This window comes from Gymnogyps californianus, chromosome 2 (assembly GCF_018139145.2).
Source record: "Gymnogyps californianus isolate 813 chromosome 2, ASM1813914v2, whole genome shotgun sequence".
NCBI classification, from domain to species: Eukaryota; Metazoa; Chordata; class Aves; order Accipitriformes; family Cathartidae; genus Gymnogyps; species Gymnogyps californianus.
Window position 1 is genome coordinate 5,414,373 of NC_059472.1, and position 27,248 is coordinate 5,441,620.

Below are 27,248 nucleotides of genomic sequence, written 5' to 3' on the forward strand. Positions count from 1 at the left end.
GCAGCATGAAATCTTAGCCCTGCTGAAGTCATGAGGAGGTTTGCCATTAAACTGAATGAATTGCACCTAAGGCCAGAAGAGGGGCTGTTATGATCACATAGACCCTTACTCAGCGGTTCCCTCATCTCATCCTCATAACACATGGCTGAACCCAATGCATAATGTCAAAAAGGCATAACATTAATTTACTACTGGACAGCATGCTAGTTAACTACTTGAAATACTTAATGGAACCATTGGACCTTGCATTATATTTCCAGTTTGAACTTCATTGACTTGCTCCTGGTTGATATACCTCGCTATGCCTTTTACCACAAGAGATATTCTTATGGCCTTCTCAGGAGGTCTTTTTCACTTACACAAAATTTGTTTCTTTTTTGCAGGAGTACAGGAGATTTTAATAGCATGACTCTACTTTGAAAGGTAGCCCTTTGAAAAAGTCATGTTTGTGCTGAACAAAGTTGCTGCCCACATTTTTTCAGTCCTGTCTGCTCATGCAGATGATCTTATTCCTTTGCCTTGCAGAAATGATCTAGACATTGGAAAAAGGGGGAATGCTGTCCTGGCTTTTCTTAATTACCCAAGTTCTTAACTATAGGTATGTCTACATGGTCCAGTGGAAGCTCATGCAGAGAACCTAGTTCTCATTAGGTTAGCTCGTTAGCAGTTGCCAGACCAGTTAGCGGTGCTCTAAAGCAGGAGCCTTTACATTAATGCTACTGACTGCAACAACCAAACTCTGGAGAGGGGTTCAAGGCCAGGCAAGACTGCTGCTCCAGGTAAGGTCTGGTCTTCTACCAGTCTCTTCCAGGGGTAGGTTTGGGAAAATAGTCCATATAGTTAGAAGCAAAACCTTGAGGGCGTAGTAGCCCCATATCTACTCCTCCTCAGTTTCCCTGTCTTCACTCCTCAGTCAATAGGGACAACAAGGCACTTTCTATGGGCAATTCAGTCTGGTTGAGGTGTGAACCAGCTGCTGCCTCCAGCCCTTACCACTCACAACAGAGGGATCTCAGCACAGTTGCTCCCTAAGCAGAGATATTTAGGTGCCTACAGTCCAATAGGATGAAACCAGGATGAAGGGACGTGCCAGCCTTTATCCTGTGGCATAACTGTGTTTCTTCTCAGAACTGCTCTGAAATATACATGCGCATAATTGCTTTTAAATAAATGTTTCAGCGCAGGTTTAAAAAAATCTTAATGCTTGCAACACTGCACTTATGATGAGCAGCCCTATAATAACTAAACAACAATTTGCGTATGTACCCAAGGCAAAAGGGGTTAGTAATAAGTTAGTGTCAAGCTTCTAGGGGATTAATATATGAACATTGGGTTAAACATACTTTATTTTTAAAAACACTCAGGCAGCATCTTTCTATGCAGCATGTTATTAAAATTGACATGAGTGGCTATTAACTACTGTACATAAGCATACTCATGTCATAACTTATGCTTTATTATGCAACTACAGGTAAGTACATAAAAATTCAATGTACTGTATTGCATCTTATTTAGATCGCTGTTCCAGTGAAATATAAAGTGTCACCGATAGATTTGCTCTACTAGCAATTCCATAGTAAATTACAAACAGACTCAATGAAGCTAATCCTCTTGTAATTTATTTAACATGATTTTTTCCATTTATATTCAAGGTGCATTTTGACAAATATGCTACATCGTTCAAAGAAAAAAAAAAAGAACAACCCAAAAAAACAACCCAACACTTAATGTCTCATGAGGCCAGGATTAAATAGCTACTGACCTAGAACCTCTGCATTTAAATGAACTTCAAGAGCGTGCCCTTCATCTATTGTGTTTAAGGATAAAGGCTACATGAGAGCGCACGTAAGAACCACCACAGCAAAGGGCTGCCTGGTTCGTGGCCCCAGGGAAGTTTAGAGAAAGGATATTTCAAACATAGCGAGTGCCAAGGGAGTCTTTCCCTGCCAGTGTCTAGCAGTCAATAACCTGACTGAGTCAAAGACTTCATCAAGACCATTGTATTTAGCAGATTCACGTATCCTGTAAATGTGTGTAAATCTCACATGGACAGTTTTCCACTTTTAGGTACAGTTATGTCCTGTGGCAATAAGTTGGCAGTTTGGTTATGAGCTTTCTGAAAAAGTAGCTTCACTTGTTTACTTTAAATCTACTGCCTGAGCATTTCAGTTGGTGTTTTTATCCTTGTATGATGAGAAATAGAAACTAAGTATTTCCAATTCATTTTCCCCAATCCATTCATGATTTTTTTCTCCCTTGACTTTTCTTCAGGTGTTAAGTTCCTCTTCTGTTAAAAGTGTATACTTGTATAAATCAAGTATTCCTCTTGCCATTACTGGAGTTCTTGGGAGTTAAAAGGAGATGATATGAGGGCAGACTTTGGCACTGACTCTCCATGAAATAGCTGCAGTGCACTTATGGTTAACAAAATCAGTTTACTCCAAGAAGTGCTATACAAAATGGAAAATTGAACTTGGGCACAACTTCTCACTCATAAGGGGGTGATGTCTTTATCAGATGCCTCCTCTGAAGTACCTGTGTGACATAATCTGATCAACACTAGAGTTAGGTAGAGATTAAATGAGACAAAAATAATCGCCATGAATTTGGAAAGATTGTTTTCTTTAAAAACACATTAGCTGAAAGAAAAGCTTTACAAATAAAAAAAAATATGAAAAAGAAAAATTCTAGAGAGGAACCTGGGAGATCAGCATCAATGGTTAATCTTGGTGTAGATGAAGAAGCAAGATGCTTTTTTGGGGCTACATTGATAAGAACTACATAAAACACTCTCCACAAATGATCACCAGATGCAACAAATGGTTTTTGGCAACCTAGGCTGTTTTAAATAGCAATTTTCACAAAACAAATTCTGAGTTTATAACTAATGAGAAGTGTTGAACTGGTCAGCTAAAGCCTGTGGTCCCTTCTGTAGCTATTCAGAGCAGCCAGCTGTAATGTCAACTGCAGTGCTGTATCCAGCAGGCACCCAGGTCTGCAGCGTTCCCTGGGATTCACGGAAATTATGTGCCAAAATCCCAACAGAATTCCCTTGCAAATAGGCACTCCACCCTCCTTGGTTCTCTGCAAAATCCCATCCTCGAACCTTTCCAGCAGTACTGTCTTTGGCTGATTTCTGTGTTAATCTGAGTGCAGAAATGAGCTGTGCACATTTATTCGAGAATAGCTATAAAATCTGCTTCAGAAAAGTATGCAGTCAACTACTTAGTCTCTGTCCTTAGAGGCATATTTTTAATGTTCATTTATTTATTTTAAAAATGTTCATTTATGTATATACAGTAATATCATTATAACCCACTCAATTCAATTAGCAGCACCATGAAAAAGGGATGGAGGTTTTTGTTTGATTCAATTGTAAGCAAATGAAGCAGTAATAAACCCCCAATTAGCACTGAGGAAAATAGGCTGAAGGATTTTTTTTTTCCTAGCATTTCACTGTAAACAAAAATGTGTGGCTGGCATTCAAGAGGAAGGAAAATACAATTTCAAGACACTTTAAATCTTCAGTGATTAATGTCATGCCAAGTGACTCATTAAAATTCCCATAAAAATATGACCATAGAAAAGAATTCTCTTCTGAAGAAAAATCAAATGTAATTAAGAAGAGAGAAAGAACGGGGGAGGAATTACCAGCCAAAATCAAGCTAAGCTCAGCTGTCAAATAACACATTTCAAGGGGGACAACCAGACCCTTGTTGAGGGCATCAGACTGGGACTCAGGAGGAGTGCACCCAGGTGCCAGTGTTGACACAAACCCTTCATGTGACATCTGTCAAATCGCTCATTGGTAGCTCAGTGTCTTGGGCATAAAGTGGAGATGATGACAGTTCCCTTCTCCCACCCTCGGACAGTCTTGTTGGTTTTGATCAAGAGTTCGTGGCAAATGTGTAGAAGATTTAGCCTGAGGAGATGGTAAGATTAGAATTGCCTTTCTTATGGTTTGATGGGGCAAAAAGTGGCTTGATTGCAAGGTATTAGAGGTGTTAGGACCTCTTCCTGCTGACAAGTCTTGAGCATCAGATCCTGAAGTATCATGTTCTCCACTCCTATAATCTGAGGACAAATATATTTACAAACCTGTCTCATAGCATTACGGCTTGAACTGATGTTGGGCTGCCTTGCATCGCTGACTTGCATTACTGGTTGCCCTGTAGGGCTCTCACCCATTTCTGACCTCATTCCCGTCATGGAGTACATTGCAGCACCAGGTTTTGTCAGGAGCCTGGCACTGATATCCCCTGTTCTGAACGCTCCGATTTTTGCAGTGCAGCCCCCAGTGATTGGTTGAAGGTTTGGCTTTAATCGTGTTGTTCAGCATAGATACTAATTCATATCTGGCTTCAGCACACTCTATGCTATTTTTGAATCAGGAAAAATATCTGATGAAGGTGACAGGTGGTCTGGCACAGCAGAGACAGGTCTGTTGTGTGTGGCAAAAAAAAAACCAAACCCAAGAAAAAGTTATCTTGATTTCAGCACTTCCTCCTTGGCTAGTGAATCTTTCAGTTTGATTATCCTGGGCAAAATGCTGATCACTTTTGATTTCCCATTGGTTTGGTTTTTTAGGATTTTTTGTTTGTTTGTTTCTGAAAAGAAAAAAAAAAATCTGTTTTATAAGTGGTACCATGCACCGCAGATGTCCTATGAGCATTCAATATGAGAGAAATGCTTATTGAATGCAGAGTGCAAATAGGGAGGGGAGAAGGAAAGGGACCAAGTGTTATTTACAGCCTATATTCAAGTCATCTGGGCTAAGTATTGTGACTACTTGTCTCTACTGACAGTGCAGGGACTCAGACTGGGAAGCCTAAACTGGGCTGTCCACACTGCTCTTGAACAGAAACATCATGACCTTTGTATGTCTGAGCAAAGCACCTTTCTTAGGCTGCCTGATATGGCCCCGGGACTCTCAAGCTACACCTAACACCAGCCAAGGTCTGTTGTTTGCCACCGAGGTCAAGCACATGGTCAACCCATGCCCAGAGCTGTGTGCCTGCCTCCAAAAAGCCAGCTGGGCCATGATCCTGGCTGTGATGGTCCCTGCATCCTTCCTGGGCATTGGCTGGGAGAGTTAAAGTAGTCATGGGCTGCAAGCCCTCTGGGGTCATGATAAAAGCTGAACTGCCTAGGATGATCAGAGCACTGAAGCACTCTGTAATATGAAAAGTCATTTAGCTGTCAGACCAAGAAGTGGCAGCTTAGATACTGATCTCAAGGCCAAATATGGTTGACACAAATAACTCGTGCCCCTCGTAAAGTGAAATTTTCCTTCATTAAACATAGATGTATGCAGTGCAGTGTTCAGCAGTATGCTCTTTTATATCCAGGCTCTGATTGTTTTATTTTTATCCTTTAAGAGAAATCAGATGTTAGAGAGGAAGCTATTCTTAGGCCGACTGTACAAGTGATGAAGCCAAGCATATCCATATAAGACAGCTGCTGGCAAATGACAATCCAGGGTTGTGCTTTCATTGCAGAAACAGCAGTGTGAGTGCTGGGCATGCAGACGTGGCACCCTTGGGGAACAAGAGAGGAGCCGTCATTGTGCTTCTGGTTCTCATCTCAGGTCCTCGGCAGTGGGGGAGTCTCTTTATACCAATAATTCATCTAAGAAAATTAATTCCTTGGTGTCACTACCTCCTTTGCATAGCCATTAGTCTTATTGTGGAGGTTGGCTGCACCAGTGCTAGACCTAACAAGCAAAGTGGAGTCAGCAACAGTCTGATGGTGCTCGGGCTCTGTCCCTTGCTTGTAATTGTCTGAGTCTCATCAAAGAGAAGTCCGTGACATGGTGGAGAACCACTGCTCTTCTCTCCTCTCTGTAGGACCAACTTCCTTAGCAGCTGGTGTGGGCTGCAGACCAGAGAGGTAGGGGAAATGTACTCAGTCACTTAGTAGATCAGAGAGGGAAGGAAAACACACTTGAAAGGGTAGATTTATGGTAGCAATAGTTCCAGGATCCCTCTGCTGCTCTGGACTATATGTCAGTTCCCTCTAACGAAACATAGATATTAATTGTTCCTTTTGCCTATTTGGGGTAGACTCCATCTTTTCCCTTGTGCCCATACAGTATCAGGCCCAATGGACCTTTGTTCTCATTTGGGATCTTTAGGTATTGCTGTACCAAGAAGAAATCCAACAACATGTGCGAGTGCATGTCCCCAGGCACTGGGAATGGGCTTTGTCCAACAGCCCAGGGGGTCCAGTCGACCCACCCCTGTCCCATGTCCCAGAGCAAGCACCTTCTGGCACACCAGAGTGGCACGGGGCAGTCTGTTAGTGTATGCATGGTGCAGCACAAGGGAGGTTGTGGTTGGCCTAGAAGTGTCAACACTGAAGCAGACTATTGGTACTGGGTCCTCAGAGTCTGTAGAAATTACATGTGTTAGTAAAGGTTGTTCTCTTGCTCCTCAAGAGTCGCTGATGACATCATGCTTTTTCTGAGCTAATGATAATGAATCAGGGCTGCCTAGGTGAAGGTAATTAAAAATATCAGTTCTTCGGTAGGCCCACACAGACCAATATAAAGGGTCTGATATCTTTTCTTGCTAGAATTTCCACTTTACCTTGTGTGGTTTTTTTATTAACCTCATCTTAGCAGCAAATCAGGCAGGCAAGTACGGTTGTAAATTTGCTTACAGAGACATGGTTAGCTTGTAAAATACAGACTACTAGCTCTGAAGCTTTGCAGTATTTCAAAACATTGTTACTTTTTCATAAATTTAAAGGATTCTGGTTTTTATTTAAATCTTTTTTGGAGCTGAAGATTTTCAGAGTCTCACCTCCATAGATTAAAATCTTCTGTAGAAACATGTAAAGGTAATGAAAAAGAACGAGAAAATAGGTCAAATAAAACAGAATAAAGGAAAAGCTGGAATAATGCAAGTTTCTTTAGAGCTGAACATTCAACAATGCTTGTGAGAAATGCAATTAGTGATGAGCAGAGTCTCATTCTGTCAGCAGATCGCTGTTGTTAGCAATTCACTGCAAATGGGTAAACCAGGTTTGATTGTGGACCAGTAATACCTGTTTGCTTTGTGTTGCTAAGTGATCAGAATAGATAGTGGCCGGTAGGCAAGTGCTGAGCCAAGCCCAAATCTGCCTGACCTTATTGTTGCGATTTGCTTTAAGGGTTGAGCTAGGACAGATGCAATGGCAGCGAACATGGGGAGCAGCAGCTCTGCAGTGCTGGAAGTTCGCCAGATCTGTGTCCATAGGGCACAGGCATGGTTGCACTGGTGTGTGAAGACAGAAGGACAGCAGGACAACAAATGAATGAGGAGCCACAGGGCAACACTCTGTGGTCAAATCCTATGGAGGCCAATGGAGTCATCTTAGAGTGAAGACCAGAATCAAGTCATAAAGATGTAGATCAGTCCATTCCTACTGCTCTTCATTTACCACTGACCTTGAAAAAAATTTGTGTGTAGAAATGACCAGACTCCTCTAACTGATATTTTTTCCTTTTGCGACAGTGGCAAAAAAAATGATGCAAGGAATTGGAGTTTCTCAGCTTGGAGGAAAGAGTCTGAAAATAGCAATGACTCTTGCTGCAGAGAGTAATATATACTACTCTCCATCCCCCAGGTGTATAGGGCAAGAAGTAGAGGGCTTAAACTGTAACAAAGGAGATTTAGATCAGGAAAAAGTTTTGTAACAGTAAGGATAATAAAGAACTGGGGAAGATGGAGGTGTTCCATCACCGAGTTTTTAAGAACAGGGTAGACAAATACTGGGTGGGAATGGCTTAAGTGTACCTAACCCTGCCTTAAGGACGAGGGATGGATTATATATGAATTTAGCTTTATTTTCTATGAGCCAAATCCTCCTAATTTGCAAAGCAATTTGGTGCCTGGCTCCAAGGATTCCCTTTAAAAGTGCCAGACTAAGATATTCTGAGCATTTTTTGCTAATAGCTTCACTATTAACTACATTAATACAAGTTAATCATTAATGTGTCTACTCAGCTGGCAATTTACTTATTGGCTTTTGCCTTTGGAGGGTGTGATCCCGTCACACACCAAGGTCTGGGTGCTGAGCATTAGCAACTCACTGAAGTCAACAAGAGTCAAGAGTCTTCATTCATGTCCCTGGCCGTGCCTTAATTTCCATTAAAATCCTTAAACATTTTATTTATGTCCTAAGATATTATCATATGAATCTCTTAAACTACTACCCTGCTGATGACACTTTTGGGAAATTGCCAGAAGAGATGTATTCTTGCCCTTTAACTGGATACAAAATTAATTTAGATTAAACTAACCTCAGTTTCTTCACCCTAATGAATGCTATATTTAACTTGCTTTTTATCCAGCAAGGGGCTTACACCCATGCAGATGAGTACTGATTACTCACGTGACTGGTCCTACTGAAGTCACTGGGTAACCTGTAAAAGTCTTGTTTCTAGGAATAAACTTTCAATTTTTTTTTCCCCTCCATAGCCTGGTTTCAAAAAGTAATCCTGTTCGTGGGTTCTTAGTCTACAGCTATAAAAGTACCAGCTCTCGGACTTCAAAGGAAGCATTGGTCATCTTGACAGCATTCTTCTTCCAGTGGCTTCTGGGGGGGACTTTTTTTGTGTTGGACAAACAGCCAGAGACTGTGACTCTTTTCAGTTCCCAGGCCTTCCTGCATGGGCAAATTTCATCCTATCTTGCAGAAAGCATAGGTCGTACCCGCCATCTCTTGATCTGTAATGCAGGGAATTTGCAGAAATATCTATTTCTACATGGATTCTCTGATTCCTCAGAGTCTGACTGTTTTGGTTTTCTCTCTTTTTTTGGTGTGAGCCTCACTACCTAACTTCAACAGAAACTTTTAACCACAATCAGAGGGGCTCCAAGGGTTAAACTGTGTTCTGCCATTTCTCATCGCTTTTTATTTAAAGACTTTCTTTTTCCTGATGAGACTTCTGCTCATTAAATAGACTTCTGTAATTACATTTCCCTGGGGTCTTTTACCGTCAGTTCTGGAAACGACGTTCACAGGTGGAAATAGTCCTCCCCCTCCCTCGCCTTATCTACAAGGGAAAGTGCCAACATTTTATTTACTTCCCGAACTGGCTCTTCTGTCTTGCTGAATGAGGCCTTTCTCCCTCACCTCATAACCCACACTCTGCATTTGTATCGTTTCAGACAGATAATAAAAGCACTCATCTCCATTTATCTGAGCCCTGCTATAAATCTCCATGCAGCAGAGAGTGCAGCCTTTTGGCAGCAGCAAAAGCATGGCTCGATCGCTCACTGAAGAAGAGCATAACGGCTGCCGACATGCTCTTCGGCAGGTGCTGTTGGGAATTAGCTTGTCTTCCAGAGCCAACTCTCTGCCACAAAGCAAAGCCCCTTGAGTCTGAAAACCACCGAGATTCCTGTTAAGAGTCAGGCAGAAGCCGGAATTCACTGAAGAGCTTGAAAAAGAAGCTGAATAATGTCAGGTGATGTCCTCGGGGAGGGAAGTATTGACTGCGAGTGGGGAGGGAGGGTTATTGATTCAAATTTTTACCTTTTGGTAAGATGAGTTTTCGTCTGGTTCCTCCCCCTCCTTCCCCATGTCCCCACGGCCCCGGGCTGCTGATTGAGCCGCTTCCCCACTGCAGAGGCTTGCTCCACTCCATCTGATCTGTGTTTTTAATAGATGGCAAAGGTGCCTAGAGCTCTCCTTAATGCCATATCAATCTAAATAAGTGCAGCTTCTCTGCTCTGCCGGAAAGCACTTGGGCAGCCCAAGAGGCTGGGCGCTGGTCAGAGGTTTCTCCCCATAGCGCTCTGGTCCGGTGGTGGGGCACGCTGTGCACAGATGGGAGAAGGACGAGGAGGAACACTCAGGAAGCCGTAGGATTTCCCCAGTCAGGAATACTAGGCTCAGAAAACTCTAGAAGTACTGCAGTTCAGGAGGGGAGACGCTGGGCCCTCATATACAGAAGATACTGGAAGTTTGTGGTCCATTGAGGAGCCTTTCCCATGGGTGCAGTGTGTCCACGATCAGTCTCAGTCTCTTTGATGCTCCCACAGTGCAAAATTTATAATTACCTATTATAATTACAATATTATAATTACCTAAATTGTTATTCCCATTGGACACCACAGTGGTCTGCTATGGACCAAAAGAAGTATCTGATGCACCAAACCCTTTGATGCCACCTTTGAGTGCAGAGCCCTGGGAGAGAGTCATTCCCTATGGCTCTTCAAACTATGTTTTATGGAGTCAGTGAAAAGATTTCTTAGCAAGGAAGACAAATCTTCTGAGTCCCCACCCCAATTTATGAACTCTCCATCATGCCTCTTTTCAAGCTCTGTGTGTCCTCCAGCAGCCAGGGCAGGCGGAGGATCCCTGGGAAGTACAGGGTTACTGGAGCAGGGCACTCCTGGGCAAGGGCAAGGAGGGTGCTATGCCCTCATGTCCCTGGGCATCTGGCACGCTCTCCTGGGGGTCAGCACACAGCACAACGTGGCAGCAGCCTTGGTCTGGTGTGAAAATCAGTCTGCTGTGCTCTGCATCCCACATCTCACCCAGCCCCCTCTCCTCTGCCTTGCCCCGGGAAAGTATGTCAGCAACAAAATAAACACACACGCTTCGTTCGTAGCAACCCACTTTGCATTCCTGTAGCATCATCCAGCAATCAAAAATTCAGTTCCCCAGCCATAGGGGAATATTAATTTCTGTCATGTTGCAGATGGGAAAAACGATGTCTGCAGAGGTGAAATGGAAGGCTGATCATATGTCTTCCTCCCGCCAAGGGCTTTGCAGCGAGCTAGCATCTGAACAAAGAGCAGGACTCGTTTGCCTTGGTCTGTGTGTACTCACAGCTCTCGCTCTTCCCTAAGGATCTGCACTCATTCTGGCTGCTGCCCCCACCACTGTCAAACACATTTGTCACCACCTTTGGGTTCCTCTCAGCTTTGCCCTTCCACCTCGAAACCTACCCACTCCCTCTGCAGCTCTTTGCCCAGCCTTTGTAGAGCTGTCTTCGCTTCCTCTGTCGTTTTCTCAGTTCAGGCTCTCCCACTTCTTCTTCCAGCCCCAAAGTACCTGTACCAGCCATCACACCATCTTCTGTAAAAAATCCAACTGTCCTGCACTTGTCTGCTACATCCCCTTCAAAGGCTCACATTGGCTTCCTGTATTAAATACATTTAAAAAAAAAAACAACAAAACCCCAAACCCTGTTTCTCCTTAACATCTCCCCGTCCTTGGCATTGGAACCATCCCGTTTGGTACAAAAGGAAAATCGCCAGTGATTAGCACCACCAGCAAACTGAACAGTATGTGCACATCCAGTTGGGTATTCACTGCTCAAACGAAGATCACGTTTGTCAGTGAAGAAGGAGTGGGACTGTATAATGCCCTGGCCTGTGGTGGAATTTGTCTCTTCTTCTAGATCATCATAAATATTAATTTACTTGAACATACAGAGCCGTTTAAATCTTCCAGGCACTTTGCAAATATTAAAGCAATTAATTTGTCATACCTCATTGCTAAAGATGATATTTCATCTCTGGCTAATAAAGATCTCTCTGAGGAAGCAATACTTTGATTTTTGAAAGTACCAAATGACAGGACTGTGTTTTTGTTGTTTATGTTAAACAAATAAAAAGTCCCCAAAAGTTAGGTGTCCAGGAAAAGACGCTTTTGCCATTGGAAAACTGTACCCCAACCCGTTAGTGGCCTTCTTACGAAGAAACAGCACCTCTAGCACAGGGCCAAGCAGCAAGACTGAGAAGGTTCTCTCTGTGTGGGAAGGTGAGAATGACCTCCATTGCACAGATTGTGTTATCCACTGGTGAAAATGTTATTTAAGAGGACAACCTATGTACTACTTGTCCCTACCTGTGTACTTCAGGGTAACCTATGTACCAAAACTAACCACTCTCTGCCCCATCATGTGGTTTAAACCATCAGTGGGAGTTATCTGGACTACTACAGCAAGTGAAAACTGCAGTCACAGACCAGGACCCCTCTGTGCTAGGCATTGCAAAAATGAGACAGCCCCTGCCCCAAAGGGCTATAAACATAGCAAGCGGCATTGCAGTCTGCAGGTGCTGCTGTAACACTGAGCTAGATGGTTCACAGAGACACTTCAGCACACGGAGTTTGACAAAGCTGACCCCTGAGGATTTAGCAGGGCCCTGGGCAGGCTCTGAGCAATGTGCACATGGGACGGTAGCAGGTTAGTTCTTTTGCATTAGCCTGTGCTATATCGCAAACCCCTCTCTCCTGTCATTTTTCCACAAACCACCATAACTTGACCAACACCAATCCATTTTGCTTTTGAAAGCTTGAAAGATGACTACCAAGAATTATATGGTTACAGGTTTTAAATTTAGTAATGAGGTTCCCTTCAGCCTCCATCTGTGGAATCTTGTCGTGGTTTAACCCCAGTCAGCAACTCAGCACCACACAGCCGCTTCCCCCTTCCCCCTCCCAGTGGGGTGAGGAGGAGGAAAGGGAAAAAAAAGTAAAACTCGTGGGCTGAGATAAGAACAGTTTAATAACTAAAGTAAAATATAATACTAACAATAGTAATAATGAAATATAATAATAATAATAGTAATGAAAAGGAATATAACAACAAAAAGGAAGGGGGGGGAGGAAAAAAAACAGTGATGCACAGTGCAATTGCTCACCACCCGCTGACCGATGCCAGAGCCGTGATCCGTCCCTCCCGGCCAACTCCCCCCTGTTTATATACTGGGCATGATGTTCCATGGTATGGAATACCCCTTTGGCTAGTTCAGGTCAGCTGCCCCGGCTCTGCTCCCTCCCAGCTCCTTGCACACCTGCTTGCTGGCAGAGCATGGTAAACTGAAAAGTCCTTGGCTTAAGACAAGCGCTACTTAGCAACAACTAAAACATCAGAGTGTTATCAACATTATTCTCACACTAAATCCAAAACCCAGCACTGTACCAGCTGCTAAAAAGAAAGTTAACTCTGTCCCAGCCGAAACCAGGACAAATCTGTAGGAAAGCAGCAATCACCACATTTTTCCATTAAGCTCAAGGGCCATCTAAAACCTTGTCTGAGTGAACTTCCAAGCAAGAAGTCAGTGACAAGGTACAGGGGCCTCCAGAGGGTAATTCAACTCATTCTAAGCTCTGAATCCCTTCTTTTTCTGTTGAGGAGGCAAATACCCTCCTAGACTTGTAAGACAGGTTGAATCCTCCACTTGAGAAATTGCTCCTTGTGAATTAAATTCATTATAAATGTGTAGATGTAAGATTTGCTGTGCTTAGGTTTAGGAATGCTCTGGACTCTAACAAACTCAGAAGTCTCCATCCAGGGACCAGACAGAAACAAGGACACTGCAGTGATATCTTGTGAATCTTTGACCGAGTATGGACTTCAGGACCTGTCCTACTGCTCCTAATCAGCTGCTTAGTAATAGCTCTTGCAATCTGTAAGGCTGCAAGACTGCAAGATAGCTATACTTTGCCTAAACTGTGGCAAAACCTCTCTATGTAGGTTCTCAAATGGTTTTCCTGCTGATTAAACATCTCATCATAGGTGAACTGTATTAGCTAGTCTTGAGTGACTCTGGAAACAAAAATTTCTAGCTTCAATGCAACCTCAGCTGTTTCTCCTTAGCCAACCAGTTGCTGTACTTACAGAAATAGAGATTGCAGCTCAAGCCACCTTCAACCACATTTTAACCTAATTGGCACATGCTCCCCTCTGGTCTCCACCCCGGTCCCTCCCCATATCATGTCCTAATCACCACCTGGCTGCTACTGCCTCATCTTCATTAGAATGACACTTCAATATTCATGTAGATCCATTCAGCCACCTTTTGCTGTCTTCAGTTCCCAGGCAGTGATATTTAAGCCTTAATCCCAGAGTTATTGGTCATTACTTCAGTCTTTAATCATCGTGAGAGACCAATGAGAGGAGCTAACCCTTAAATAAATCACTCTGTAACAAGAGAAGCAGTTAATTTTTTAGAAGATTTAAAACTCAGAAGCCATTCCTGGTCAAATCCAGAGGGCTGTTTACAATAATTTGGGCAGAGAAAGGAGAAATTCAATTTGGTGTCCTGAATCCCCACGCCTAAACAATTAGACCTTTTTAATAATACCTTGCATTTCTATAACAGCACCTTCTACCTGAACATGTCCCAGCTTTGCACAAGCTGTTCTGCTCTGGAGTAAATTGCAGCGATGAGTTTTATGTTTTCCCATCCCTGACTTGACTGATGCTCTCCTCCTATTTAAGGGTATGGAAAACCAGGGGTTCTTCAGCAGGAGCACTTGGTGACAGCAGCAACCTGAACTCAGAACCTCATTGCCATGAGTTTATTTATCATATTGGTGTATGCTGACACCGAAACAGCCTGGCTTCTGGGCTACCTGGGCACTACCTCTCTCCCAGTGCAGCATCCAGGACCTGAAAGGTATTGGAGTGAACAGCTGCCTGGCTTTTGTTGGGAAGGTCTCCCCTGTGCTTGCACCTCCCTCTGTGGCATTCAGGAGAACTCAAGGTTGCTCCTGGGATTTCAGGGGAGTGTGAAGAGCAGTTCATGTGCAGGAATACACTAGACTCGATGTGATTGAGAAGGGGAGTGCTGTACGCAAAGATTTTAGAGGGTCCCAACCACTGAAGATTTGCTTTTGGTAAACTGAGGCACATGAGAACACGGTTTCCTATAACAAACCTGTGCTCAGGAGGCTGTAATAATCAGCTCTGGTTAGGCAGGGAATTGGGCTTAAAGCTTTGGGCACCCCACTGCAGAAACATGTTCCCATGATACTTGTGCCAGGAGAGGGGAAGGGAACTGTGCAAATAACAGGGGACACTTTTTGGGTCTGTTAGTCATGGGCAGTAACACTTCAACCAACACTGTAACCAAGACTTTGCCTGCTGCTCTCATATATGGGCAATCCCATGCTCCTTTCGTGCAGTGACCAAGCAGAAATCTTGAAGACAGCTACCCCTTGTTTGAGAGATGAGCTTTTCCTCTGCAGGTGTTTCTTCAGGCAGCAGTCAATCCCCCTTGGCACATCTCGAACCACACTACTATCAGCATTGCATGAACTTTATGGGAAAAAGACACTCCACACTCTCAAGGCTGAGAATCTAATTACTTTAAAAGTGTCTTTATGTCATTATATTCGCATTAAAATAGCAATTTATCATTCTTCATTGTACTCTTAATGATGCTTGAAACTAATGGGCTTGAATCAATACGGTGCCCAGTATAAATGTGGCGGAAGAACAGGGAGGACCTTAGCAAAGCTGATTGCATTTCGCTGATTTTGGGCTGATTTGGTGTTTTGACAGAGTATCTGTTCTAAGGGCAAACTCCTGTCATGCAGATTGATCCTGCTGAGGGGCTCAGTGAGATCCAGAAGTTGCATGTCCAGTGTTGCATTTTGATGCATCTGGGGCACACTGGGCTAATGGCACATGAAGTGAAGAGTTCTTCTGTGTGTGTGTATATATATACACACATATAAAAATCCTCCTTTTTGATAAAATCCGTTGCATACCTTGGTTATTGAATACATTTGCAGCAGCAAATCCTTGGAGCAGCTGTAAGGTCTGGAGTGTGGGATTTCCAGAGGTTAACAAGGTTCATCTCCCATTCCCCTCTATTCTGTGCACAGTGGAAGTGACTCTGGTGGAGAGTCAGCGTGCAGAGCAGCAGTTCATGGAAAAACAGGAATATTTCTGCACTCACGGCAGTTTTCAATGCTCTGATTACTTTGACTTCATTGTAGTTCTTGTGACTGGAGTTACTGTATCCAGACTCAGGATGCCTCCAGGACTGCAAAACCATCCTCTGGGGAGAGGCTGGGATAAATACAGCCCAGAGCAACTTGAACCCCATGGCAGGTTTTTGTGTCTGCGTGGCACCAGAGTGGCTCAAGCCAGGGTCCATGCAAGAAGTCCCTGAGCAGTTCTGGAGAGTATTTTTTAAAGGCATGAGAAATTACACAGCTTGACGCTACTCTGGCACTAAGCCTACCTCTACCTGCAACTATACCTTTCAGAAGATTGATTAATTTTTGCTTTACCAGAATTTCCTGTCCAGTCTGGTCACATCAGAAGGATTTCCTCCCTCTTTCCACTCCCTGAGCCCTCATTTTTGATACTAGGTGTGGCACTGCAAAGCTAATGCATATCCTGCTAGCAGGGTTAGAAATAGAGATGGCAGTGGAGGATGGCGGGAGGAAATCTGCTGGCTGAGGCATCAAATAGCTCGGAATACGGAAAGCCAGAAGCCTCTTGACAGCATCCTATGGGAGGGGAGACACAGTTTTAGTTTTCTATTTACCAGACTGAGGAATAAAAAGGATACTGTCCTAATTATCTGGTCTGACCAGTCATCCTCCTTAGCTCCGTCTCTGTCAGCAAATAAAATGAGCCAAGGGCTATTTTCTGGCCTTCTGGCGAGTGGCTGAGCATTGCTTTATGTGGGTGAATAGGGTGGCCACGTCCAAACTGCTTGTTGGGAAGAATCCCTTGCTCATGCTAGCTCCAAAGTCAGCATAGGCTTTGACCGGGAAAGTGTTGCCAAAATTGTGACGAACAGCATGGTAACAGGTAAGCAGTGATGGGTAGTGTTCAAGTCTGTGCCAAAGCCATGTTCAATTTAGCACTGCAAATGTTAGATGGTTCGTTTCTCTTTAGCATCCTATATATGAGATTCAAACAAAGAGGACTTGTATTTGCAAAGGAGATGATTGTTGATGACCTTTCAACTAAAACATCTAACAGATACAGACCTCCACCCCACACTTTGCCTGGAGAAGGAGCCTTTGCATTAGCCTCCGGTAGCGTTTGGGGGAAAAATGCAGAACCTCCAGATGGAAGATATGAAGCACCTTTGGATTCACCTGTGTGGCAATGAGTAGCCTCCAAGCCTGGGCAACTATTTTGGCAACCACCCTGAAGCTGGACATGGAGAATTTGAGTGTACAGGCAGGTAATCCCAGCTCTATACTACTTATTTTTTAGCTGTGTGACTCCTAGTTCACATATTCCTGGTTTGGTTGAACTGGTTTTGTTTAAGGGAAAGTTAAATCAAGCATAAGTTAAGCAAGTTAAAGACTTTACTTAACCCAGCTCAACCTGAGTTCTGTCTATTACATGACCTGATGTGCTCTAGAAATCTTTCAACTAAAAACTGGGTTTAGCAAAAGGCTTCCTAGCAACACAAAGTCAGGTAAATGACACATAGGATACTGCTGGGGCTTTGAGTCAGCCAAATGGGAGTAAATTAGTTGCTTTGCCATTCATGTCTGTCTCTTCCCCCAATTTCAGTTAATTAAATGCAGTGAAATAGTATTTTCATTTATTTATTTATTTATTATCTATTTTATTTATTTATTTATTTTTGTCCTTTAGCACAGTGTTTGTTGAATATTGTTAAAATTAGCTGTCTCTTATTTCATAGGTAGGAGTAGTCTGTATAAGTAGACCTACTTGTTCCCACATCCACGGTTAAAAAGCAAATGCACATATGCATCCACATCGCCAAACAGAAGATTTTTTCCCATGTGAGATCTGATATCACTGATCTTAAAGCACAGCTTCACTGAAGGTAAAGGAGGAGCTTTAGGAGGATGAGGAAATACTTAATCCAGGTTCAGACTTTAAAGTATAAGTTATGGTTTCTGGAGTGTCCAGGGATACTTTGTGACGGTGAGTATTCAGGGTAAATGGAGTAAGGATATCTGCTTCACGCCTTCATATCTCACAGCCTGATTCCCGCCTTCTTATGGGAAATATCCTTGAGTGTCATGGGAAAATGCATATTGATGAACTTCCCAATGTATAGCCAAGCTTGGCTGCAACCTTTATTTTTTCATTAGTCACTAACCATTTCAATTATAAAGAGCATTAGCTCACAGATCATAAATTCAGGAGAGGAGGTGGTATCCCTCACTGCTCTGCAGTGGGATCTAATGACTTCTTTGCTGCAACAATAGTCAAAGCATTTAAAGTAATGTCCCTTATGGATAGTCTCCAGCACATGTGATGACTTTTTTATAGTACTCAGTATATTTAGCACTGAAGGAGAGCAAAATTGCGAGCTCTTCTGTTAGAAAGAGCAAGGTTTAAAAAAAAAAACCCTAAGTTTTTTTCTTGTTGTTGTTGTGCCTTGTCATTGGACAGGTTTGGGACCACCTCATCTGTCAGAGCAGGGAAAACACAAACGTACATATTGTATAGGAGCTTGACCCTGGGTGTTACCTACCTGCAACCTTCCTGCCCATGTGCTGCGTGGGCATGGCTGGTGTGTGCAGGAGGAGCAGTGGTCCCGGGGCCCAGAGCCTGGCATCCAGGCTATGAAGACTGTGGAAGGCAGAGATGAACACGTGCAGTTGGTGAGTCCTCTCTGTCCTGTGCACAGCTTAATCTCATCCTAAAATACACCCCTGCAATATCACCTGCCTTCAGCAGATCCCTGCTCCTGTGACTACTGTACAGTGCTGTCTGTTGTCCTGCTCCACGGTGTCTGACTTGGACTTGGTGCCTCTGCGAATAACACAGCAAATACATATGGGAACAGCAATGTATAGTGTCCCTTCCCTGCCATCTTAAAGCAGTGGGAGCAGAGAAGGTAAAATATTTAGACTCCAGATGTCTTTATTTGCCAAAATAAAAATTCTTGCTGTAAAATATCTACAAAATGTAATTAAAATTGCCATTTATTTTTCTCACTCTTGCTAACATTGCTAGCAAAACTGAGTCACTTGGTGCTGCCAAATATAGCATTCCAGGTGTAAAACGCTCTCAGATGTTCATGACATTTTGCATGTAAATAGTGAGTCATTGAGAATGATCTGGTACTATCCATATGCCTGATACAGAAATACTGCGATGAGTGGGAGATCAGTATACACACACGACAGGATAATGTTTGAGAATGAAAAAATTGTGTTTGTGCATAGTTCCTAATAAAGATACTGAATTTTGCATGTACTGATTCTTCTGCTCTCAAGACTGTTTTACAGAGGAGGATGACTGTGACCCTCCATCCCCCTACTTGCTCCGTCTCTGAACATCAAGTTGCAGGTATTTCTGTCATAGTATGTTTCCCTTTTCCAATTCCTTTTTTTTTTTTAACTTACCTTGTGTAAGGGACTTGTAAACCATGCCGTGCTGTAGATGACATCTGAATCTACTGCACGTAACAGCCTGATGCCTAGCATGCCGCTGTCTGTCCAAGAAGACCATTCTCTGCCAGTCACCTTTTCAGTCTGCCTTTCAGCTGCTGCTGCTGCTCTGCACCAGGCAGCAATATAGGCATTGCATTTTCCTGGGAAAATCGATGTGTTTCTGGAAAGCATGTGGGAATGGTACGCCCTGCAATCATGGTGGCCCTGGAGAAAGGCAGTGCTCACTGAAATGCAAGCCACTGAGTTGAGACAAATCATTTCAGCCTGACAGACATGTCTCTCCTCATCAGTTACATGAAGAAAAAAAGTCCTCCGTTGCTACAAGCGTGTGAGCTCAGCATCAGACCTGTGCTGCACCGTCTGTCGTGGGCAGTCAGGCTGGTCCTGTGCTTCAGTGAGACCCATGTGGGCCTTGGAGCAAGCTCAGGCACCTCTCACGCCTGGCACACATGGGAGCTGTACTGCCTCCTTGGCACCCTTCTGTCTCCCTTTCTTCATCTGATGGTTAATCCTGCCATGCTCTCTCTCTTGTATCTCTTATTTGAGATAGCAATAACATTTAATGTTCAGGCTTTGTCTTGCTCGAAAAAGCAGTGGATGGCTGGGTACATTATGCCTATTTTCCCTCGGTCTTCCTGAATGAAAAAAGTGCTTAACTTCTCATTTCCCTCTCTGTCAAGGGAAATACACTGAATTGTGCTAATGCAACATCACTGACCTGCTTGTTATACAGCTTTCTTTGCTTTCTCCCTGCTTTCTCTCACCACAGGATGTTTCTTCTTGTTATCACCTTTTGCATTGCATTGCTTACTCTGCATCTCCACGTCACTTCTCCTTTCACCAATTCCCTCTCTTTTTTTACCCAGTTCCACTTTCTGTTATTTTCCCTTCTTCCTTCTCCTGCCCATGCATTTCCCTGATGTCTTACCATGTTGATCCTCCTGTCTGTGCTGTAGAGAAGAGCTAGGCCAAAAGGCAGCTTCACTGGGAGGATTTACAGGGAGGCTCTGTAGAGATAGTGGTCCCATCAGTACTATCAGGAGTTCATCTCATAGTAGTAAGGATGATAGAGTCTGTATGAAAGATCATTAAACTGGAAATGTTTTTCTTATTTTCTTATTTCGGATGAAGCACAGCAGCAGCCCCATTTCCTTGTGCAGTTCTGTGTTCCCATCTGTCTAACTCAACAAAATTAAATGATTGGGTGCTAGGCATGAATTACATTTATAAAACCAACAAAGTGTAGGACTAGAAGGGACGAGAAGAGGTCACTCTTCCACACTGCAGAAGGATGAAATAAATCTTGGCCCCCACTAGCAGAAGTCTGTGTAACATCTTAGAAGCTTCTTAGCTTGTAATCCACTGCCTTCTGAGGCAATCTGTGTAAGAGCTCCACTGTCCTTCCTGTTAGAAGGTTTGTTGTCTGTTTTCCCTTTCCTATTAGCTAACATATGTCTCTGTGCTGAAAATCAAGACACCTGGGGTTTATTTTTTTGCCCTCCATGGACACAGAGAGCAATGGATCAGAATTCTCTTTATATCAACTTTTTAGACACTTGAAGGTGATTAACGCACATCCACATACCCACAGACCCAATCATTTCATTCTTCTTTCTTCATCAGCCATGTTTTTCAGCACCTGTATCACTCCTGGTGCTCTGCTCTGGGCTCCCTCCAATTTGTTGACCTCTTTACTACAGAGCAGTGCTGAGCAACAGACACAGTGCTCTTGCTGGAGTCTCCTCTCTGCCAGGTTCAGCGAATAATTCCCTCTGGGGCCTTAAGTAAATGATGGTGTATAAGAAGTCCCTGAGTGCCATGTACCTTGTTTGCAGCAGTGTCACAGGGTTTGTCTACAGAATACAGTCACTGTAAAATCTGTTTCTGTATACGATGCTCTCGCTTCTCCACACCAATTCCCTGCAGGGATTCTCCAGGCTTGCATTAAGGGCAAGTGCCTTATTTCACTTCAAGAGTGAAACTGTGAACACAGATAGAATTCAGCTCAGATGAAGTCCTACATTTTTGTGCCCACAAACAGGTGTCTGCCTGTCAGCAGGGTATCTTAATTTAGCCACTCCAGAAGTACGGCGAGGTTCAAGCACCTAAGGAAAGCCATCCGGTACTGTTGGAGCTGCCCAGGGAACCCCACCTCACCTCTGGATGCCAGTCCCAGAAGGCACAGGTTTTCATTAAACTGTATGATGTTTCCCAGCCCAACCCGGAAGCCCGCTAAGAAATCTCAGCCATATTAGTCACCTAACTGTGGACAACTGAGATGAGCCCTGGTGTCTTGCTATAGGGTGAGCTGAATCACTTGCCAGGAGCCATTGACTGTGTTGACTAAGGAGCCATATGGGCCTGTGGAGGTCTTTCTGCGAGTCTGTGAGTTAGGTCTCTAAGGTTGCATTTAGCTGGTGGAGACACAGCACATGCCCCCCCTGAAGTCTGCCTCCATTTGAGATGCCCTTGATTACCCTGCCTGGCAACCGCAATCTGTAGTTTACAGATTACAGGGGCATCACCTAAGAGGTACAAATGTGCAGCTCCATGGGCAATGAGTAGTTCCCCTATTTGCTGCTCTGTCTCTGCTCTATCAACTATATTGATTGGTTCTCCACAGAATACCTAGGGCTCAGCTCCATTGTCCATGGTGCTAAGCATGGTTTGAGTTGCCTCTGGATGTTCCTTTGTCCAGGAATATGTCCATGCTTCTTGCTTGTGCACAAGGAAATGTTCTCCTTCCAAGAAATGCATCTGTTCTGGAGGGCTGTTGTCGCAGAGGCTCACACAATCAAATTAGACAGGTGTTAAACTCAACGAAATTTATTCTTCAATCAAAATCGTTTAGAACTGTGACAACATTAGTAAACCACAGGTTCAATGATGTAAGGGGAAATTAGTACTACACAACCGACTTAAGAATTCTTAAGCTTTAGAAATGATGACGCAAAATGCGCATATCACTTGCCTAAAAGACAAGGGCTCTCAACCTCGAGGAATTACCTTGCGCGGCATCCCAACCCAAGGGGAGAGTCCCTGATTGCAGACCCACTGCTCGGAGGAGGACCGACTCAATTTGCCCTCCGGCGGGGCTCCGTTTATACCCTAGTCGAATCTAATCTGTGGTCAAATAAGGTGACGTTATTCCTCATTGGCCAAGGGCCAACGCTTCCTCATTCCTCGACCAAAGTGTGTACCTGGCGGTCATAACGTGACCCCACCGTGCGTGCGGGGTGGCTCGACCCCCAAACCACGGCTTCTAGGTTTGTTTCTTTTTTCAATGGCCGAGAAGTTTCGCTCCCTATCAGGGCGGGTGTACCTGCCACAATTGTTTACGATGCTGAGGCTCTATTCATTCTCTTGGCACCACTGACTGGGTAAACAGGTAGATCTTAAGGAAGCAGCATTGGTACTTTAATCACCATTACATTAACTCAGAACTGCAATAAACTGGCAAATGAGGCTACGAATTTTAAAAGAAAAAAAATCATTAAAATTTAAACTAAATTAAAAATTCACAGTCTACCCAGAGGATGTTGCTGAAACTCATGGAACCACACTTCTGCAATGGGAGAAGTTGGAGAAATTACAACTTTCACAATAATGGTGGAGCATAGTTGTAGGAAACGTCAATGATTTGTGCTTCCCCTTACTAACTAGATAAGTTGTCCTGTCTTCAGCTGGATGGAAGCAATCCGTTTTTGACAAATCAGTGTTAGATGTTTCTTATTACTTTCCTTTCCTTTAGGTGCTTATGTATCAACTGTTTCATTATTCGGTCTATTTTCTTTCCAGGCATCAAAGTTAGGCTGACTTATCTGGAATTCACCTTTCTTTTTATGATAGTAGTTTGCCCTTTTTTTCTCTTCTCGTACTTTTCCTGCACGAGATCTTAAAGATAATCTCTTATCATGCAACGATTGCTTTTGGTAGTTCCTGATGTACCCTACAGCATATTTCATTGGTCCCCACTGGGATGCAGGCCGCTAACTTAACCAAGTATTATTTAACTTGTGCTGACCTGCTCTTCTTTCTATGCACCATTAATTTCAAGTAAGTTGATAATCTGGTTGTAGTTAATTTTTTTTTTTCCTTTTCTCCAATCAGGATGAAACAAAAAGGCACTGTAGCAAGCAAGAAAGATAAAGCCATCACATAGATAAAGCAGTTCAGGTACATAGCTTAGGAGTTACATAGCAACAGCTGGCCATGAATTACAGGGAGAAATTATCCACAATCTAGATGGCTCCATTCAGCTAGAAAGTGGTACTCTTCCAAAGCTAAAAATGACATAAAAATCAAAGGGGGCCTAAAATTTTAACGGTGCTTGAAAGAAAAGGAGGACTTTGGGTAAGTGAGGCTAATGTGTGTTAGTGAAAGGCTGACAGTCTGCCTGTCTCACAGAAAGGCAGGGAGACAAAGATGTGGTGACAGTGAGATGTTTCTAACTCTAAAGGATGAAAGGATGCAAATTTATGAAGATGCACTTAATACCCATGCATTTAGCCTGAGTGTGGTTGTTAGACTTTGTTCTGAAAGCTTTGTACCTTACAGGAATAAGTAAATACTGTTTTGTGCTGAAGGCAGTTGCTTTTGTCATTGCAGATGTATGCAGCCACAGGCAGCTAAAAGGCAATTTTGCAGGGTCTGGGTGCTTGATGGACCTATGCAAGCAGACAAAATGGGAACTTGCAGGCTCTAAGGAAGCTTTTGGGCTGCAAAAGGATGCCCAGAAAAGCAATGCCATTGGTGGCTGGGGAGGAGGGAGGAAGAAAGGGTCGAGCCCTTCATCTGCTTACCATGACATAGAAATCCAAGGACAGCTCAACTAAGAGCTTAGACTGATAAAATGACATATGATTAGGGTGGGTTTGCATGTAATGGACTCTATTTATGCAAGAAAGACAGACAGAAACATTGATCTTGCATCCCTCTGTTTCTCTAATCTTGCATTGTTGTAACTCGAAATCCACAGTTGTGTTTTGCTTCAATGTGGATCACCCTATTAGACTCCGGATTGAATTCCTCATTAAGATATTTGAAGACCGATTAATTTGTTTCAGAAAGATGCAAGGGTATCACCTAGGAAAGTAGTGCTTGAGGCAGGGATGTCTATCTATATCTTTGATAATCCTGTTACTTTGACTGTGAACTTGGGGCAGAGGCCATCTATGTATAACACAAAAGGACAGCAGTTATGGCCCTGAATAAGCTTTTAACTATTTTCATAACCAAGTAACACACAGCAGGTTTCAGAAAGACAGATTGCCTGTTTTTTAGACTGGTTCATTATATGAATTTGTTATACCATCACCTTGTCCTGTGTTGTGGTTTAACCCCAGCCAGCAACTAAGCACCACACAGCCACTCGCTCACTCCCCTCTTAGTGGGATGGGGGAGAGAATCAGAAGAGTAAAAGTGAGAAAACTCATGGGCTGAGATAAAGACAGTTTAATAGGTAAAGCAAAAGCTGCGCACGCAAGCAAAGCAAAACAAGGAATTCATTCACCGCTTCCCATCGGCAGGCAGGTGTTCAGCCATCTCCAGGAAAGCAGGGCTCCATCACACGTAACAGTTACTTGGGAAGACAAACGCCATCACTCTGAACATCCCCCTTCCTTCTTCTTCCCCCCAGTTTTATAGACTGAGCATGATGTCATATGGTATGGAATATCCCTTTGGTCAGTTGGGGTCAGCTGTCCCGGCTGTGTCCCCTCCCAGCTTCTTGTGCACCCCCAGCCTACTCGCTGGTGGGGTGGGGTGAGAAGCAGCAAAGGCCTTGACTCTGTGCAAGCACTGCTCAGCAATAACGAAACCACCCCTGTGTTACCAACGCTGTTTCCAGCACAAATCCAAAACATAGCCCTATACTAGCTACTATGAAGAAAATTAACTCTATCCCAGCCAAAACCAGCACATCCTGTAAGTCCTCAGTGTTTGCATCAGCCTCTTATCTTAAGTCATAAAGAGATTATAAACTCTTCAGTGTAAGGGAGATTTATTACACACATATAAACCAGCAAACATTGTACTGGAGCCAGGCATTTCCACTGCTTACTTTATTAATGTAAACAGCAGCAATAATAATGATGAATTGATTAAGGGCCATACAATGGAAAGTAACTCAGAGTAACAGGCTGAATTTAAAACTGAAAAAATGAATCTGATTATCAGCACAAACTCCTTACAAAGACATTGATCAGGATGTGGCACAGTCTCCCAGGAAAAGCAGTAAAACAGCTATCATTTGTGTCCTTTATTGTCAGATTGGATAATATTCTGTGTGGAACAATCAATCCTGTATTAGTCCAATGGGAATGGACAGTGATTTTCATCTGTAATTTCAGTTTCAAAGACGGATAGAGTGTATTTTTCTGTACAGAAAGTGCAGAAGTTTGGGAAAGGAGTTTTATACATCTCCTGAGACAGAAATTTGGCTGGAATTAGAGGAGCAGAGGGCATGGGCAGGAGGGAAAAAATGATGGAGGTGCTAGGAGCTCTTTCTATTCAACCACAGCTGGATCAGTCATTGGTCTACTCAGACCACCTGGAAACCTATGCAGAAACCTCCTGCAAATGTTCTGATAACAGCATCGAGTTGGTCAGGGATCAGACCTTGGACTTTTTGTCTAAATAATGCAAAAAACAACCAGTAATGAGAAATTAATGCAGGGGCTCAGTCTGAAGGAAACAGAGGAGGCAGAAAAAGAAGTCGACTGGCCAAGACTGTAAATTGCATGAGAAAAGATAGGTAAAAAACAATTTAAGCCACAGCCAGGCAAAGGAGAAAACAGGTGAGAAACACAATCACATCAAGGTAAAGCTCTAGAAGCATAAAGCAGCCCTGCTTGAGATGCTGAGACACTTAGGAAGAGAATAGCTGCAATATGCATTTCTCAGGTCTTTTGAGATGCATAAAGAGAAGCTGTCCCTTATTTACCTGGAGGTCAATCCAGCCCTTCTAGGGGAATAAAAGGATATTGATGAAGAAGACGGATGTCTGGTTGTCAGGACCACAGTAGAATTTATAAGAATAAATGCACTTTTCGCTTGCAGAACATGGAGAAGCTTGTTTGTGCCTGTTGAGCAGGTACAGTTGGAGATCCAACCAAAGATCAGACAGATGTAGATGTAGATGTATCTTGTAGATGTCCAGCTAGTCCTGCCCTCCTCATAAGATTAGGGAAATGGCTCCAGCAGATACCTACCATCACAGAAGATATGCTTAAGACAGTACTAAGAAAGAGCAAAGTATCTGGAGGTCAAAACATGGGGCATGTTATAAATCTTCAAGCACCCTCACAACTAAAGTCTCTGTGTGATTTAACTGTTGTTTGAAAACTCAGCAATAATGAATTTGAAGGGGTATGTTTTTTGTGTCAGCTCATACAGTCCCAGAGTCCTTCTGTATGTAGGTGAAATTTGAATGAGGATGGGTGCTTGTGAGTACTCTCAGTGTGAACATCGATAGAATGCTCAAATGCATTGGATGAGGGTTCAGCTTCGCTCCAGTGTGCCCTGGCTGGCCACCAAGCAGCACTGTGGGCAGCTTAAACTGCTAAATTGCAGAAAACAGGAGAAAGTTTGAACAAGTGAGCATATGCTTGTGCTTGTTAGCAGTTTTAGTTAATAAGAACATAGGTGCTCTTCTCCTTCTAATTACTTAGCTTGAGTATGATATCTTAATATTAGCATTAAGAATAATTAGCATCAGCTAATAGTTTCAAAAGACAGCACAGTAACACGGCAAACAGAAGAAGGGCCAATTTTTACAGTCTTTTGCTTTATCAAAACACAGAATGCGACGTGGTCCACTGAGCCCACTGGAGAAGGAACTGTCATATCCAAAATGAGACATCACTACACCAGTTATAAGTAGCACTGTAGTAGTATGACAGTCTAGGGACATCAGCCCATCTCCTGAGTATATCATATAAACCGTACCAGACATCAGAGAGTCCTCCAGGCATTAAGAGTGCAAATGACAGTATTCTTTTAGGGCAAGGAGAAAGCTATCCAGAGCTGTGTTACCGAACTGCAATATTAGACTGAAAGAAATCACAGCACAACAGAGGAAAACCAGAATGACATTGTGTCAGAAAGCT